The sequence below is a fragment of the Schistocerca americana genome, chromosome 10 (assembly GCF_021461395.2).
Source record: "Schistocerca americana isolate TAMUIC-IGC-003095 chromosome 10, iqSchAmer2.1, whole genome shotgun sequence".
Classification (NCBI taxonomy): domain Eukaryota; kingdom Metazoa; phylum Arthropoda; class Insecta; order Orthoptera; family Acrididae; genus Schistocerca; species Schistocerca americana.
In genome coordinates this window covers 131,622,524-131,640,432 of record NC_060128.1, presented here as the reverse complement: position 1 = coordinate 131,640,432, position 17,909 = coordinate 131,622,524, and positions in this window count along the sequence as shown.

The following is a 17,909-nucleotide window of genomic DNA, read 5'->3' as shown; positions in this document are numbered from 1 at the left end:
TTTAAAATAACTTACTCCCCGTCGCAATCTCATTAATTTCAAATTTAATTACTGGCATCGCCTGACATCAGCCATCCTCAACCAATAGAACACATGCTGTGGTTCCATCTCACCACTAAGGAAACCATACTGTCTGACAATTATCAAGGTGGTTTCTTCAGTGGTGGGATGGAAGCACGGCGAGTGCTTTATGGTCTGAGAGTGGCCGATGTCGGATTAAACCGGTCATTTCGTTTGAAATTTGTGTGACTGTGACGGACAACAAAATATTTTTAAAACTATCAATCACTGTGTGTCCCTAATGAAATGTCGTGCTTTCTACGATTGTTTTAATTTATCTTTTACATCATAATCAGTCGCAGTTTCCAAGTCACGTAAAGTTGCGTCAGACTAATTAAGAAATGTTGGGTTCTCTTCTTATTTTAAAACGAGCAGTATTGCCTTTGTGACCTGATGCAGTAAGATGATTAGAAAACTTCGTCCGAATAAAGAACAGTTCGATGAAAGCAAGAACACAAAAAGCGTTTTCAAATCAGGCAGTTCTACGCGCAAAGCAAACTAACTACTGCGCATACAGCGAATGAGATGGAGTAGTATTTACACGTACGTACTTACAGGCCTAGGATACAAATTTTACGTTCACGCAGCACTTTCTCCTCCTATGTAAATACACGGAGACACTGACATACACTGTTTCAAAATAAAGCACTCACTTCCACACGCAGTTGTACACAAACCCTGTTGTTATACTTTTATGACTTCCCTACTGTTCAGAAATAGCATGTAGCACCAACTGTGATTATGGGAAAATATTGATTTTAATGACTTTAAACACTGAAAAAAACTAAAAGGAAAGATGAAGTTCACACTGGCCTTCTATCCGTGCAGCTCCAGTTGTCCGACGGTGCGATGTCGACGATATGTCGTGGGTGATGACGGGTAAATATCAAGCAAACTCACCTGAAACATAAAACGAAATGGAATCGTTAAAAACGGTAACACTCGTGCTAGTAAAGTTGGGAAATAAAGTGAAATGGAAAAATTGCAAATAATACATTGTCTCATCGCAACTATCCGTAACGCGGAATTGACCACCAGACATTACGACAGGTAGACCCGCCACTAAAAAAGCAGGCAAGGAGTATTGTGTTCTCAGTATGGAAGTAGAAACAGCAGAAAGGGTCTGACGGGAGAGTTCAGCGTCTTCGAACATGAACTAATCATTAGATGTCACCTGAGTAACAAATTAATCAGGGGGGGACACTTTAGCGTTTGTGTATGTCCATCCGTGTGGAAGGAGGTTTGGGGACTACGGTCGTTCGCCATTGTAAGAAAATTTAACACCTGTAGCCATCCCATTCTTCTTTCTTTTCTCCTGTGCTAACCTCTTCACCTCAGAGTAGGACTTGCAATCTACGCCCTCAGTTATTTGCTGTATGTATTCCAATCTGTCTTCCTCTACAGTTTTCGCCCTCTACAGCTCCCTCTAGCACAATGGAAATCATTCCCTCATGTCTTAAAAGACGTCATCTTGTACCTTCTCTTTATCAGTGTTTTTCACATGTTCCTCCGATTCTGCGCAGAACCCCCTCATCGCTTACCTTATCAGTCCACCAAATTTTCAACATTCGTCTGTAGCACCACATCTCAAATGCTTAGATTCTCTTCTGTTCCGGTTTTCCCACAGTCCATGTTCCACTACCGTACAATGGTGTACTCCAGACGCACATTCTCAGAAATTTCTTCCTCAAATTAAGGCCGATATTTGATATTAGCAGTCTTCTCTTGGCCATCAATGCCGTTTTTGCCACTGCTAGTCTGCTTTTGATGTCCTCCTTGCTCCGTCCGTCATTGGTTATTTTACTGCCTAGGTAGCAGAATTTCTTAACTTCATTGACTTTGTGACCATCAATCCTGATGTTAAGTTTCTCGCTGTTCTCATTTCTACTACTTCTCATTACCTCCGTCTTTCTCCGATTTACTCTCAAACCATACTGTGTACTCATTAGACTGTTCATTCCGTTCAGCAGATCATTTAATTCTTCTTCACTTTCACTCAGGATAGCAATGCCATCAGCGAATCGTATCATTGATATCCTTTCACCTTGTACTTTTATTCCACTCCTGAACCTTTCTTTTATTTCCATCATTGCTTCCTCGATGTACAGATTGAAGAGTAGGGGCGAAAGGCTACAGCCTTGTCTTACACCCTTCTTAATACGAGCACTTCGTTCTTGATCGTCCACTCTTATTATTCCCTCTTGGTTGTTGTACATATTGTATATGACCCGTCTCTCCCTATAGCTTACCCCTAATTTTTTCAGAATCTCGAACAACTTGCACCATTTTATATTGTCGAACGCTTTTTCCAGGTCAACAAATCCTATGAAAGTGTCTTGATTTTTCTTTAGCGTTGCTTCCATTATTAGCTGTAACGTCAGAATTGCATCTCTCGTCCCTTTACTTTTCCTAAAGCCAAACTGTTCGTCACCTAGCGCATCCTCTATTTCCTTTTCCATTCTTTTTAATGTTATTCTTGTAAGTAACTTGGATGCATGAGTTGTTAAGCTGACTGAGCGACTATTCTCGCACTTGTCAGCTCCTGGCTTCGAAATTATGTGGATGATGCTTTTCCGAAAGTCAGATGGTAAGTCGCCAGACTCATACATTCTACATACCAACGGGAATAGTCGTTTTCTTGCCACGCAAATTCTTAAGAACGAGTTAGCTTCTCGAAGAAATACTAAATTATTATAACAAGGACAATCATCTAATTTTCACTATTAAGAAACAATATCTAATTAAAAATTCTAAAGTCAAATTGCATTCACGGCTGAAGGCCTTATTGACAATCATCACAGTCTGACCAAATCAAGAGAGAAGTGAGTCTCAGACAGTGCTCCAAGGATCGACCTGGAAAAGTCGTTCAACTTCTTACACGATGAGACAGGAAGCCAAGTGTGGTATTCACTTAACCGAATGCAACTCAAACTAGTGATAGTTTAAACGCCGGCCAACACTCTTGCGACATCTACCTAACGTCTGATAACCAACACAATGATGGAATAACCCAAGCAAGGCGGAACCACCAGACAGCACTGCGTCTTCAGCATCCGGTGTTTAGAACATCCAGAGGCAGAAGGACTCACTACGACCAAAGTAGTCCAAAAGAAACAAATATTCGAAGCAGAATCAAGGAGGCTGCCGAATTACACGCCTTACCGGACAGCAGCAGCAAGGCCAGGAAAGGGACACTGCCTTGAAAATACACTAACCTCCATGGCAGGTAACTGGGGTGTTAGCGTCCACTAGGCATAAAAATACCGCTCGTTGAATTTATCAATATACACAAAGAATTCAATGATTAATAATAAAAGAAGGAGGATGGCTATTTAATTTCGCCAACTCCAAACACTCAACTCATTGCTCTGTCTCAACAGCCCTGCAAGCAGCAACACGCGAACTAACGGCGTGATCTCAAAATAGCGGAGGTTTCACTGCTGGGTTAATGTTCACTCAACTCAAACGTCCTGGGTCCAGTGGAGAACGAGGCTGTCGCCCTCGCAACTACAGCCCCTCGATCCGGCAGTGCCTGCGTGCTGCCGGCAGTCCCGGCATGGCCAAGCGTTGCCGGACCTCCCTGCTGCTGCGTCCAAACCGAACTACATGGCACACTCGGACGCCGAAAACACTTGTCGCCCTTCCAAAGATAGTAGTAGAGTACTAGATATCGATAACCGCTGATGCTGCCACTCGTGGACAGACAACGTTAGCAAACATAGTGGCGCCAGTAAACACGGGAAGAAAACGAGACGCGACTATCCCTATTAGACAATGCCAACCTACCAACGGCACCAACGCGAGCCGCAACATGGCTCATGAAGGTTGTTTTGGCTTTCCTGTATGCTGAGTCTGTCCTTACGACAATCATTTCTTTTTCGATGTCTTCACATTTTTCGACGTTTATTTCTGTATTCCTGAGTTTCCCAGAACATTTTTGTACTTCCTCCTTTCATAGATCAATTGAAGTATTTCTTCTGTTATCCATGGTTTCTTCGCAGTTACCTACTTTGCACCTACATTTTCCTTCCCAACTTCCGTGATGGCCCTTTTCACAGATGTCCATTCCTCTTCTACTGTACTTACGTTTTCATTTATTGTGTAGCTACCAGTTTCGACGCCTTAGTACACCATCTTTGGGCCTTAGGTGATGCTGAAGGAGTTATCACGACCCATATAAACTATGTAGCAGTGGCCTACACTGGTTAACACACACTACCTGTAATTGTGAAGCCGTCTGTCCCACTATGACAACATTCGTATTCGTTGACACTTATCTTTGGATGTTCTATTTTGAATGTTTCTCCAGTAAGTTCACAGTTGGTGGTTGGACAGACAGCACCACAGTGTTAGATAGTGTGCGTAACCGAGTTGTAGGCTACTGATGCATTGTAATAACCCCTTCAGGATCAGCTAAAGCCTGAAGATGGTGCACTGAACAGCCGAAACTTGTAGTTACACAATAAATGAAAACTCAAGTACGGATCTAGTTGTTTTACTTCCTTCAAGGTTTCTGTTGTTGATACAACTGAGAAGTATAAACGCCAAGGAACAACCACAGCTAAAATAAGCGCAGGCATACCTCATGCATTGACGGGCACGAACAGCCGAGTATTACGGAGGGTGCTTGCAAAAAAAAAAATCGCGAAACATCAGCGAATGGAATCAGTCGCGAGTTCCAGCAGTAAAGCAAGTGACGACGCGGGGGGTCAAAATGAATGGGTCAATCGCAGAGCAGCTTCTCATAAGCCACACATTTGCTCAGGCCACGCAAAGTGATACTTGAGGCGGTGTAAAGAGGAAATGCCACGGAACAGCAGGTGAGTGGAAACGAGTGATTTGGAGAGATTAACCCAACTGAAGGGGTTTGGTTTGACGAATGTCTGGAGAACGTTACCTGCCATCGTGTGTAGTGGCGAAAGTGAAGGACGGTGGAGGTTGTTTCCAGGTATGGGATTGGGTTTCGTTGTTCGGCTGTGGTCTACATATTGCGCTTAAGAAAAACCTATTTGCGGAAGAATGTGTTGAACACAGGAGAGGAACAGTTCAGAGGTACTGACTGACTGTGTCGGGGTGACAGTGTACACTGTCATTAAGCAACATCTGTTAGGCAAAGGATGTGGACGATTACATTCCTGAAGTGGACTAGACAGCCAAGAGCCCCGACTTGTACCCAGTCGAGCACGTTTTGGATGAGTTCGTCGTCTTCGCTCCAGACTCGAGGGTCCAAAACTACTACCTTCTCCACAGACGTTCGGACGTCTCACTGAAAGTATCCCCAGGTGCCGGCCTGAGTGGACGAGTGGTTCTAGGCGCTACAGTTTGGAATCGCGTGACCGCTACGGTCGCAGGTTCGAATCCTGCCTCGGGCATGGATGTGTGTGATGTCCTTAGGTTAGTTAGGTTTAAGTAGTTCTAAGTTCTAGAGGACTGATGGCCTCAGAAGTTATGTCCCATAGTGCTCAGAGCCATTTGAACCATTTTATCCCCAGGTGAGTTCAAACCACAACAAAGGCGAAGGCTGGAACAGCCCATATTAATAACCACTAATAGGTGTACTGATCGGCGTTTGCTTGATAGAATTCTACGACATATTTAGTAGAAAAATAGAACTGAGTTTCCAAGTGTCATGAATAGTGGCAGTTTTTCTTTGCATTGACTGGCTTGGGATTTTCCCGTCCTCCACTACTTCCCCATCACCCTTCTGCACCTTCTTTTGCATTCAGTCTTTTGTCTTTTTCTACTAAGCTTTGGCTACCTCCGCCTGTGTGTGGCAAGATGAAAAACGGCGATGCCCTCATGCGCGCTTGTCGTATTGCGTTAGACTAGGTAGGTGGATAAATAAACTCCCCGGTGATGCTACAAGACGATGGCACATTCCTCACGGCGCATCTCCACGTCCGCCGAGGAAAAGATGGTGGAGTGTAAGCGGCGTGGGACACCTCATCCGTCTTGACTTGCCAGATGAGCCCACGTACAAATTTCCATCTCTCAGAGCGGGCTCGAGCGCGCCCGCACACACGCGCGCGTACACGCACATGCACAAGCAAATACAAAGTTAAATCTGCGCGAGTACACGATGGATTCTCCGAGCTGCCATCCTACAGCAGTGTAGCGGCATTACAAAGTAATTTTTTTTCTAAATTATACTTCGTCTTACAAGTTCTGCGTTATGTTCGTCCGCGAAACATCAGAAACATCAGACGTGTTTCTCAGCGAGACACGCAAATGGTTTTTTCCAAGCTCTTCCTACAGTTTTAAATGGGCGTGTAAGATTCTGACTACTGCCAACGAATGGGAAGTTGGACAAATGGTGAGCCTATTGCTCTTTGATGACTTATACTTTTTCTTCTCTCTCTCTCTCTCTCTCAATGCGTTTTCCTACCTTTTTTCTATATGATCTATGGACGCCAACTCTTTTACGAAAGGTAGTTTGGTTGTTGATAGTGTGATTTGCCCTAGCGTTGAGGGATAACTCCGTAACACCTCAGAAAGGTTCTCTTAGTTTTGTTCCTCTAATTTGTTTTAGTTCTTTCAAACTTTTCTTTTATCTCGTGTTTCAGCCCCTAACGGGTCTATATCTGCATCGTTTAACGTGGCGGTTTTCTGTGTTAGTTGTCATAATAGAGGGTTTGATGATCTTTCATGGAAGCGGGTATTTGGTTTGTGCGTAACTGAATTCTATATACTGTTCTTCAGGTAAAGTGGTTGTGGGTATAGGTTTATTTTATCTGTTGGAATCCATTTTTACTGTTAGTTCTAGCCGCGTGTGATTAACCAAGCGGTCTTAGGCGCTGCAGTGATGGACTGTGCGGCTGGTCCCGGCGGAGGTTCGAGTCCTCCCTCGGGCATGGGTGTGTGTGTTTGTCCTTAGGATAACTTAGGTTAAGTAGTGTGTAAGCTTAGGGACTGATGACCTTAGCAGTTAAGTACCATAAGATTTCACACACATTTGAACATTTTTTGTTAGTTGTAGCTATTTTTTTTTATTATAGAGATTCTTTCGGTGTTTCTACATACCGCTTCGTTGGTAAGTATGGGGTCCATTTTCGTAGCTATTCCAAATGTGACCACCTGTGCCATTTTCCGTGCGCACTAGGTGCATGCGATCGTTGCACAAAGAGGCAAGCAAGCGCACGCATCGATCCAAAGTGACACGTGCCTCTGTTTTGTGCCCACAGGCCACTGCGCGAAGGCGCAGACAGAGTCCCTGACGAAATGACACGTGTAGTGCAGTAGTTATGGCAGGTCCGCTGTTCTCCCCATCCAGTGTTTTGCTTTACTAAGTCCCTGTGTTAAAGAATCGTGTTTCGCACCTCTTCTGGTTGCGTTTCACTAGCACCTTCGTCGAGTAAGCTAACGAAAAACAAAGGAAATTTTAAGAGTGTTATCTTGCATTTCCTTTCTTCTGACAGGTTAAGTCCGTGCATTATATGCAGAAATGACCGAACGACTTTTACTTTACTCCAACTCGATATGATTAACGACCAGTGTGGTCAGGTATTTCACTGTGTCGTTTATGCTTGCATTGACTTATGATGCCTTCAATTTGTAATTCGGTATGTCATATTACCTCTGTGCCTTATTTAACTGGAGATTATTGTTACGAACTGAAATTAATTATCTGATGTCTCAAAAGATTTTGTGGCCTTAAGAGGAGACTACACCCTAAAACTTGAATATTTTTCAAAAAATAAATTTAATGGGTATTTCCACAACTTTGGAGCATTTCCTCTTAGATCCAAATATGATTTTCATGTTTTCACATTACAAGCACGTCTACGAAATATTGAAGTAGGGACTGCGCGAGGAGCCGTGGCACACTGACAGCTGTCAAAGAGGTCAGGATAGTACCTGTCCATCACAGGTGCACCTAATGCACTACTAGAGAGGTGCGCTGATGGAAAGACAAAAAACGCAAATGAAAGTTAGCATAGTGCCATTTGGTCCAAGTGTCCCAGAGAAAAAAACGAAATAAATGTAAGATACTTTTTGGGTCTTGTAGAAGCTGCTGATCATTCCAGTAGGGAATGTCTAAACACTGAAGAAATTACTAGTCCTAGCACACCCAGAAGATGATCTGCTTATCTAGAGACAAGCGACGGATTCAGCAGTCCGCAACGTGCAGCCTGCAGAAACAAAAATTCAAGAACAATGCTATTGTGGTCTTGAAATTACAACGACAAGAAGCAACGACAGGAGCATGAGGGGAAAACGTGTGGTGCTGATGTATTTTAAAAAGGTGTGTGTCTCGTACTAGAATTAATTTTTTCATAAAATTTTAAAACCTATTTTCCTGGATGTTTGTTTTTCTGAGTTCGATGCCAGCTTTTTTATCATAAAAATTAACGAACCCAACGTCATTTTTGCAGGAACTAGTCTATTAAAGACAACGTAGCTCGTCTATTTTCTTATCAAATTTATGTGTCGATAATGAAAGAAAATTTATGTTTGAAACCGAAAAAAATAGTGACACTAAGTTAATGAAATGTGTATATGGGAGTGTTGAAAAATATCCTGTGAACGTCCCTAAATAATCTTGAATATGAAATTTGAGGCCTTGGTAGCAAAAATCTGTTAAAAAATTTATAACTCAAAAACCAATGAGGGTCTACACTTCAAATCTTTGCGTCATAGACACAATTTTAAAATTCGGTAGATACCGGCAAAGAAGAAGGGAAATTCAATTTTTTGGTGGAGTGCCCCCCTTATCGTGAATAAAATATGTGAGTATATTCTTGGATCGCTGGAAAACTTCGCGGTGAGTCTGTCGCATTTCGCTTATTGAGAATATTGCCACCAGTATAGGGAGGAAGTGTAAAGCTCCTAAACATTTGCAGAGATGCTGTAATCAACATTACACATTATTCCCACTGCACACTTTTTTCTGATCGCCCCGGAAAATAAATCAGTAACATAATAAAGGCCAAATTGTGCTAAACAAGTCAGATGTTCGGCTTCCAAGTCTATATAAAGTACGAAGGACCTAATGCAAATGATTCTCAACTAAGCTTCTTGATATCTTGTTTGTGAATTAACACCAACTTCTTTTATCGTCCTAATTCCCCACAAGGAATTTTAGATACAGTATTTAATTCACTTCATGAGTAGTAATGTCTATTTCTTGTAGTAACAGTTAATTTTCACTCATTTCAAGTTGTGAAACCTGACTTTTGTGAGTTTAAGACATGAACTGACCCACGTTGTAGGTATCTTCACTTACAACCAGAGCTATGTCTGGTATCAATGATTACCTTATTTTGCATAATCGTCTAAAACACAGTCGATTTTAATAGCATTTTTTCTGTCCATTTCTTTTTTCTTTCCAAAAACCTCTCACATATTCACTGTGTTTCTGATTCCTGTCTTCTGACCACATCTTTCCTGTTTTCTTCTATTTCAGCGTTTACTCAAATTTTTATTTTCTCATTTTTTCTCTGTATTTTTCTCTGTCTGTCATGTCTTGTGTGGAGATGTTGAGGTCTTTCATCGTTTCCTTTACGCAGTTGGTTTTCACTGTGTTACTTGTCACTATGTTAAAAATTTTCCTGGTCAATCTATTTTCGTTCATCCTATGTATGTGTCCGTAGAACTTTGTCCTTTTCCTGGTGTAGTTTTTAATCGTCTTTGTCTGTTGGTACAATTCGTTTGTTGGTCTCTTTATCGAGATCGCCGCTCTCCGAACAGGCCCGTAGATTTATCTCGGTATTTTCCTGTCTTGCTTTTCTATGTCCTTGACTTTCGTTCTTCCCTTGATTACTGTTGTTTCTGAGGCATTCAGGCATGCAAGGCCCCTGGTGAGACTACTGTACTGTAGTGTGTTAATTTGGCGTTGACAGAAATACTTCCTTTGTTGTGATGGTTCCATGTAAGTTTGTATGCTTTTTGTAGTTTTCTAATCATTTGCTCATTGGATGTTGCGTTCAGTTCTGTTTACTCTATAATCTCTCCCAGGTATGTCAAACTAACGAAAGGTACACTACAGAGACAACCAGCGATAAATCGATAAATATGAACAACAAGACATCAAAAGAGAGGGAATCAGATGGCACTTGAGAGTACATGCTGATGCAAACTTAACTTCGGTCTATACATAAAACTGCAAGTAACGCAGAATTTTTTTTACAAAAATTAGAAGGTTTAAATACCACAAAATACAGACTACCCATCACCATGCACATCAGATCATACCACTGCGCCCTCTATGAATCAGTAGTACGTTTTGCGGAAAGTGTTTGGACACACAGGCTCGTTCCTGCGACGAATGTGTAATTGTGAGGTGTGGACAGAGGAGTGAGTTCCTGAGGCTATCATGGACATTCATTACTACCTCAGTAAAGGCACTGAGTGTAGTGTTGAGTGTCTTTCGAGTACATATAAGCGCCAAATATCTAGCGGAATCCTACTGCCTGAAGATGGAAAAAGGTGATAAGGTCAGAAAAATTACAGGAGAAAGTATCGAGCAGAAACGGGTACTAAATTCTTGACAGGTGCACATCTGGCAACGAGGGTCGGATATCAGTGATAACGGCCTTAGGCTGCACACCTGTTTCTCCAACATCAGGGAGCGTTTACGCATGGAACATGCCAACCTGAGCCGTGGCACCGCTTACTTCCTAGTTGGACGAGGCCCTTTTCCTCTGTATTTGCAGTGTATTTAGCCTGCCGTCAGCGGCCACTGAGGATGTGGGGAATATGAATCTCCTGAACATATAGCTCTGTACTGTGAGCGGTATAGCCGTTTACTCAGAAATATACCAGAAATTACCACAGTGACACTGCAAGAACACCACAGGTATGCAGACAAACAGGATCCATTTAACAAATACAGATCAAATCTCCAAAGTGGAACATTCTACATAAAGAGCCAAAGAAACTGATACACCCGTTTCATGACATGGGCTCCACTAATGTCTGAAGTAGTGCTGGAGGAAACTGACACCTTGAATCCTGCAGGGCTGTCCGTAAAACCGTAAGAGTACGAGGGGGTGGAGATCTCTTGTGAACAGCACCTCGCAAGGCATCCCAGATACGCTCAATGATGTTCAAGTCTGGGGAGTTTGGTGGCGAGCCGACGTGTTTAAACTCAGAAGATCGTAGCAGTTCTGTAGCAGTTCTGGACGTGTGGGGTGTCGTATTGTCCGTCGGAACGAGCAATGGATTTGGATGGATGCAGATGATAAGACAGGATGCTTACGTACGTGTCACCTGTCAGAATCGTTTCTAGACGTATCATGGGCCCCATATCAACCCAACTGCACAATGCAACACACGTCGCACACCATTACAGAGCCTCCATCAGCTTCAATAGTTCCCTGTTGACATGTAGGGTCCGTGGATTCATGAGGTTGTCTCCATACCTGAACACGTCCATCCGCTCGATACAATGGGAAACGAGACTCGTCCGACCAGGCAACATGTTTACAATCAACAGTCCAATGTAGGTGCTGACGGGCCTAGGCGAGACGTAAAGCTTTGCGTCGGCTCCGAAAGACCCTATCGATGCTGCTTCGTTGAATGGTTCGTACGCTGACACTTGATGCCCTAGCATTTAAATCTGCAGCAAACTGCGGAAAGGTCGCACTTCCGTCACAATGGACGGTTCCTTTGAGTCGTCGTTGGTCCCGTTCTTGCAGGATTTTTTTCCGGCCTCTGCGATGTCGGATGGTTGGTTGGTTGGGGAAGGAGACCAGACAGCGTGGTCATCGGTCTCATCGGATTAGGGAAGGAAGTCGGCCGTGCCCTTTCAGAGGAACCATCCCGGCAGTTGCCTGGAATGATTTAGGGAAATCACGGAAAACCTAAATCAGGATGGCCGGACGCGGGATTGAACCGTCGTCCTCCCGAATGCGAGTCCAGTGTCTAACCACTGCGCCACCTCGCTCGGTTCTGCGATGTCGGAGATTTGATGTTTTACCAAATTCCTGATATTCACAGTACACTCGTGAAATGGTCGTACGGGAAAACCCCCACTAGATCTCTGCCTCGGAGATGCTGTGTGCTCCCAGTGTAACACCATTGTTCAGATACACTCAAATCTTGATAACCTGCCACTGTAACAGCAGTGACCGATCTAACAACTGCGCAAGACATCTGTTGTCTTATATAGGCGTTGCCGACCGCAGCGCCGCATTCTGCCTGTTTACATATCTCTGTTTTTGAATACGCATACCTATTCCTTGGCGCTTCAGTCTATTTATGAAGGAATGAGACCATATCAACATCGAGTTAGACGACAGGGAGACGAATCGGTTAGCTCAGATGAAAAGTCCAGCAAAACTGACTCCTCCGACACTTAACGCCGTCGACGAAACAAACGAATTGTAACATGGAGTAACACAAACATGATATTAAATGGTGAAATAGTGGGAGGGAAATCTGAAGAAGCTTTGCACAGATGTGTTGGACAGTGTCTCTGGCATGCGTCGCTTAACTCTCTTCAGTTCCGAGCGCATAGTGAGCACTTAAAGATGCCTAGAAAATACTGTCTCCTGCCACGTATGAGGGTCTGGTGAGTGATTTCGCCTGATGTCGTGCGGCCCACGTAACGTAACTTGCATGGAGTTTCTTCTTCACGAAAATTCTCAACCGGGAAGTGTTTGATCACCCACCATATAGCCCGTAACTAGCTGTCCCTGAGTTTTATCTCCGCTCACATGAACCGCTGGCTGTGAAGACAACATTTTGACACAGACAACGAGCTGTAGACCAGTGTAGAGAATTGGCGCGAAGCACAGGTTGTTGCCTTCGAGGGTATTGGAAAGTTGGTACAATACTACCTCAAATGTCTAAGTCGCAGTAGTGAATATGTAGAGCAGCTGCTGCTGCAAATGAAACAATTTTGTTTCACAGTGGTTTCCATGTGGCGACCGATCGGACCTTTCTTCCCGAACAGTCCTCGTAACACACAGACAAATTATAATGGAAATCTATTTGCCTATTAGTAGGATACTTTGTGGCCGGTTATTATAGCAGGCGCTGCGTGAAACATGTAATCAGACTACTTTAACATAGAAAAACTGTATCGAAGTAATCCTGCCAATTAACAGACATACAGTATAAAGCCGCTAACAAAAGTTAGAACTCTTATGAGACTGATGGATCGGCTAGTAGCATCCGAGACGTCAATTAACTCGTGTAACAAAGTAATAATTGGACGCGCCACCCATAGGACTCGATGACACGTTCCGAGGCTCTGAGCACTATGGGACTTAATATCTGAGGTCATCAGTCCCCTTGAACTTACGTAAACCGAACTAAGCTAAGGACATCACACAAATCCATGCCCGAGGCAGGATTCGAACCTGTGACCGCAGCGGTCGCGCAGTTCCTGACTGTAGCGCCTAGAACCGCTCGACCACGACGGCCGGCCCACTTTCCGAAATCACCAGCCTGAACAGTAAAGGGATAACAATCTTCAACAATTATCTTTCGTAATAATTTTAATTTTAATAATGAACAGCCTCAGTTGCACCGTTTACCTAGAAATTTAGCTAGGTTTCGGTCGGGATAACCCAACCTTCTTCAGAGTAACAGTATCTATCGTTTGTCCATAGTGGGCATCGTCAAGCTAAAACTACAGATCCATAAATTATCGTCAGGATGTAAAACTTATCTGCAACTGAGGCTGTTCACTATTAAAATTAATATTTATACAGTTGCTAACAGGGCCGCGAAAGGTTGAAGATATCTTTCGTCACATCTTTCCTTTTAGCTTCTCTAAAGTAAAATGTTTATAGTTTTTCGTTTCGAAAAATCATGTATTAGAAATTCAAGAAGTAACCACAGCTGTATCTCTTACACAAGGAACGGAAGACCACCTCCACTCAGGCCCACCTCCACGCAGTGTTGCATGGGCAACGGAGAGCACTGCTTCAACTGTGTGATCAGTTTTCGTTACGCCGTAGCGACCGTTGGTCCCGGCGAAGTAGACTGAATGGAGCACAACTGCCCGCACAAAATTTATCAGATGGTGGGGCCTAGTTGTCTGAATGCAGCCTCGAAAAAAAGTGCAGCCTTGTTAATAAATTTTAATACCATGACAAGCCGAGTGCCTTTGATTTAGACATGATCGAAACTATTTCTAGTCTAAACCATTGTGCCGAGATCCCCTTCAGGAGTCTTCTCGTGTCCTAGGAGAGGTGAATGTTTTAAACAGGCATTTGACGTGGCTTAATGCCTCAGCTTTTAACGTCGATGAAGTTACGCTGTTTTCATCGACCAGTAGAGCTGCATCGTAATGACTGTAACTCGGTTTTCAATTCTTGTCAGAGGCACACACACACACACACACACACACACACACACACACACACACACACACACACACATCCGGGCAGCCAGACGGACTTGGACTTACACATGAAAGCACTTGGTAGGCTAGGAGAGAGGGGTTGGTTCAAATGGCTCTGAGCACTATGGGACTTAACATCTGTGGTCATCAGTCCCCTAGAACTTAGAACTACTTAAACCTAACTAACCTAAGGACATCACACACATCCATGCCCGAGGCAGGATTCGAACCTGCGACCGTAGCAGTCGCGCGGTTCCGGACTGAGCGCCTAGAACCGCTAGACCACCGCGGCCGGCTAGGAGAGAGGGGCTGCTACGGGGACCCTTCGGCGCAGCTCGGCGCGGCCCAGTGCGACGTGGCGCGCGGGCGAAATAAATTGATCAAGATTAGAATTTTCCGCTTGCGTCGGCAGTCGCCTCTTCCTGGCCGCCTTCCTGCCTCGCCTCATGTCCACCGCTCCCCCTCCCCACTCCAACTCCCACTCCTCCCACCCTATATCTCTCTCTTCCGCGTCGTCCTCCTATTTTATTTTATTTTTTTGTTCCGCGCGGCTCAGGTCTGGGACCATTTCTTTTTCTTCGCGATGCACGGGGCGCGCCCCCACTGTATCTGTACCACCCCTCCCCGCCTCTCCCCCCTCTCCTCGCCACCCTCTTCCCTGTCTTGGTCTTCTGGGCACAAAGGATTTTCTTGCTGGCGTCGCGAAAATTCGCAGCCTTTTCTTCCCCTCTGCGCACCAGTATATTCTTTCTCCTTTCTTTTTTCGCAGGGCACCGTTCCCTTCCCTATCCCGCTCACCCCGTCTGTTTCCTCCTTCGTTTCCGGAGGAGCGGCGCGACTATCTGCGCTGTGTATTTTGCCGTCTCGGACAAGTTTCCGGCCGGAAGCAGTCGACGCTGAGTTGTCGCTTCCCGACTTGGACGCAGACGCGAGAGCGCTTGCACGTTTCTGTCCAAAACAGCCTCGGACGCGTAGGCTGTGACGGCAGAGATCGCCGCTTTGTCCGAAGGTTCCACTCCCAGTTGGCGTCGAGAAGAATGCCTCGGTAGCGTACCTCTTCATTTACACGCGTCTGTAAGGGCTGAATTCTATCCCAGTGTCGGTCAGATCGCCACGTGTACCATCGATGAGCGAAAATACAATCATGACGACCCTCTGACAACTACGTAAAGTATGCCATCCACCCACTCCCACCATATCTCGCCACCTTCCACTTTCTCTAAACACGTCGTAGGCACCTCATCTCATAGACTCTACTCCCGGTATTACTATGCCATCACTAAAGGTCGGAAAGGGCAAAGATGTTATCACACCCGCCAGGCCCATATCCGCATCGGTGCGTCTTTAATTCGCATCCGCGGATATTAGGACTTTATAAACCATTCAGTGTTTTTCGCTACTCTGCAGCTCTGATGGCGCGCTTGCACCTGGCCTGAATTTTTTTTCTGCTCAAGTGGACCTCGTAATTCTCATTACCAAATGCAAATGGCTCTAAGCACTATGGGACTTAACATCTGAGGTCATCAGACCCCTAGACTTAGAACTACTTAAACCTAACTAACCTAAGGACATCACACACATCCACGCCCGAGGCAGGATTCGAACCTGCGACCGTAGCATCAGCGCGGTTCCGGACTGAGCGGCCGGCGTAATTCACGTTAGGTAGACTGAGAATGTAGAGAACGATCATGATCACACTCAAGTCGTCGTGCAAGTCCTTAAAATGCTGCATCGTGAATGCAAGCAGAGCGTGGGAGACCATCACTTTGCATTCAGAACTACTTGTGGGACTCGGCAAAAGTTACTCCGCTTTCATCTACCACTGTCTCAATGCTTATGTCGATGTTTCTGTTTGTTTCATCGTTTATGAAAAAGCTTTTGATACTGTTTTGTATCGCAAACTGATGCGTACTTACGTGAACTGTGACTAGGACGAGATGACTGTAATATCTGATTGATCGACAATCTGTACTAGAGTCAAAGCGTTGGTGTGCGTGTCGATGGTCAGTTGTCAGAAGAAGCATCAATTATGAAAGGATTTCGGCATGGCTGCATTCTCTCCTCATTGCTTTTCAACGTCTATTCTGAAAAGATATAACGAGACGCTCTTGAATGAGTGTATTGAGGAGTGATGGTTAATGGAGTTATCACACGTAACATAAAATATGTTGCTGCTGTGATACAGTCGATAGGCGTAGAGTTGGCGTCTGTGTCGACCCCACAAAGATGCTTCTTGCTATCGGAGCATCGCAGGCCATACAACTGAGACGGAAGTAACAAGACACGCCCACAGAAGTTCTCCGCACCACCGTTGGTTGCCTGTCTTGAAACAAAGCGACACATAGCTACAAGATTACTTCTACCCCAGACTACGCTGCGATCAACAGCTAGTCCACAGCAAGCAGCGAGATGAGTACCGTGTCCCGTGACACCAGAGTTAGCGACAACCGTTTAGACTCTTCAGGTTAATCTGCAAGTCCTGGCACATGTCTGTGAAGTCTGTCTTTGAGAATTGCTACGAGAAAGTTTTTGTTGAACAGGGCTTCAAGTTTTACTATCGATGACTATAATATCAATGAGACTGCTAGAATCGGCCAACTGATACAAACACTTTGCAGGGATATAAAATGTCGTCGGTAAAGCAGGTGGTAGACTTCAGTTTATTGGTGGAATACTGGGGAAATGCAATCAGTCTACAAAAGAGATTGCTTACAAAGTACTCGTGCAACCCATCCTAGAATATTGCTCAAGTGTGTGATACCCGTAATAGACAGGGGATACTGAACCTATACAGAGAAGGGCAGCACGAATGGTCACAGGTTCGTTTATTCCGCTGGAGAATGTCACAGACAGAATGAAGGAACTGAACTGGCAGACTCTTTAAGACAGGAGGGAAGTATCACGAGAAAGTTTACTCACAAAGTTTCAAGAACTGACTTTAAATGATTACTCTAGAGATATACTAGAACCTCCTTTCTTGTCGCCCACACAGGGATCGCGAGGATAAGATTATAATAATTACTGCACACACACAGAATTTCAGACAATAATTGCTCCCGTGCTCCATGCGTGAATGGAGAAGAAACCCTTGTAATTGGTATAATGGGACGTACTCTCTGCCATGCACCTCCAGGTGGTTTGCAGAGTATAGATGTAGATGTGAATTTAGGTGCAGATGTAAATGTAGAAATGTTAGACTAGTTATATCTATGCATATGAGATACCTACGCTCTAACCCACAGTTGTACAACCAAAGGTAAGTGCTCATTTTCACTGCACATATATTTTAATTCTTACATTTTTCGCGTGCAATAATTAAGTCATTTATCACCTGTTTAGAACAACATTTTTTGTGACAATCTGTCACGACTGATGGTACCATTATCCGTGCAAACCAGGCTGGAAGATTTGCGAGAACTACTAAACACTGCCCCTGGACAAAGCAATACCACTACTTTATGTTTAAACGTCAAGAAGACAAAGTGGTTGACTGTTAGCAGAAACCGAGAAGAAATTCTGGGTACTCCTGCACCTGGCACAGGTAAGGTCGAAAGAT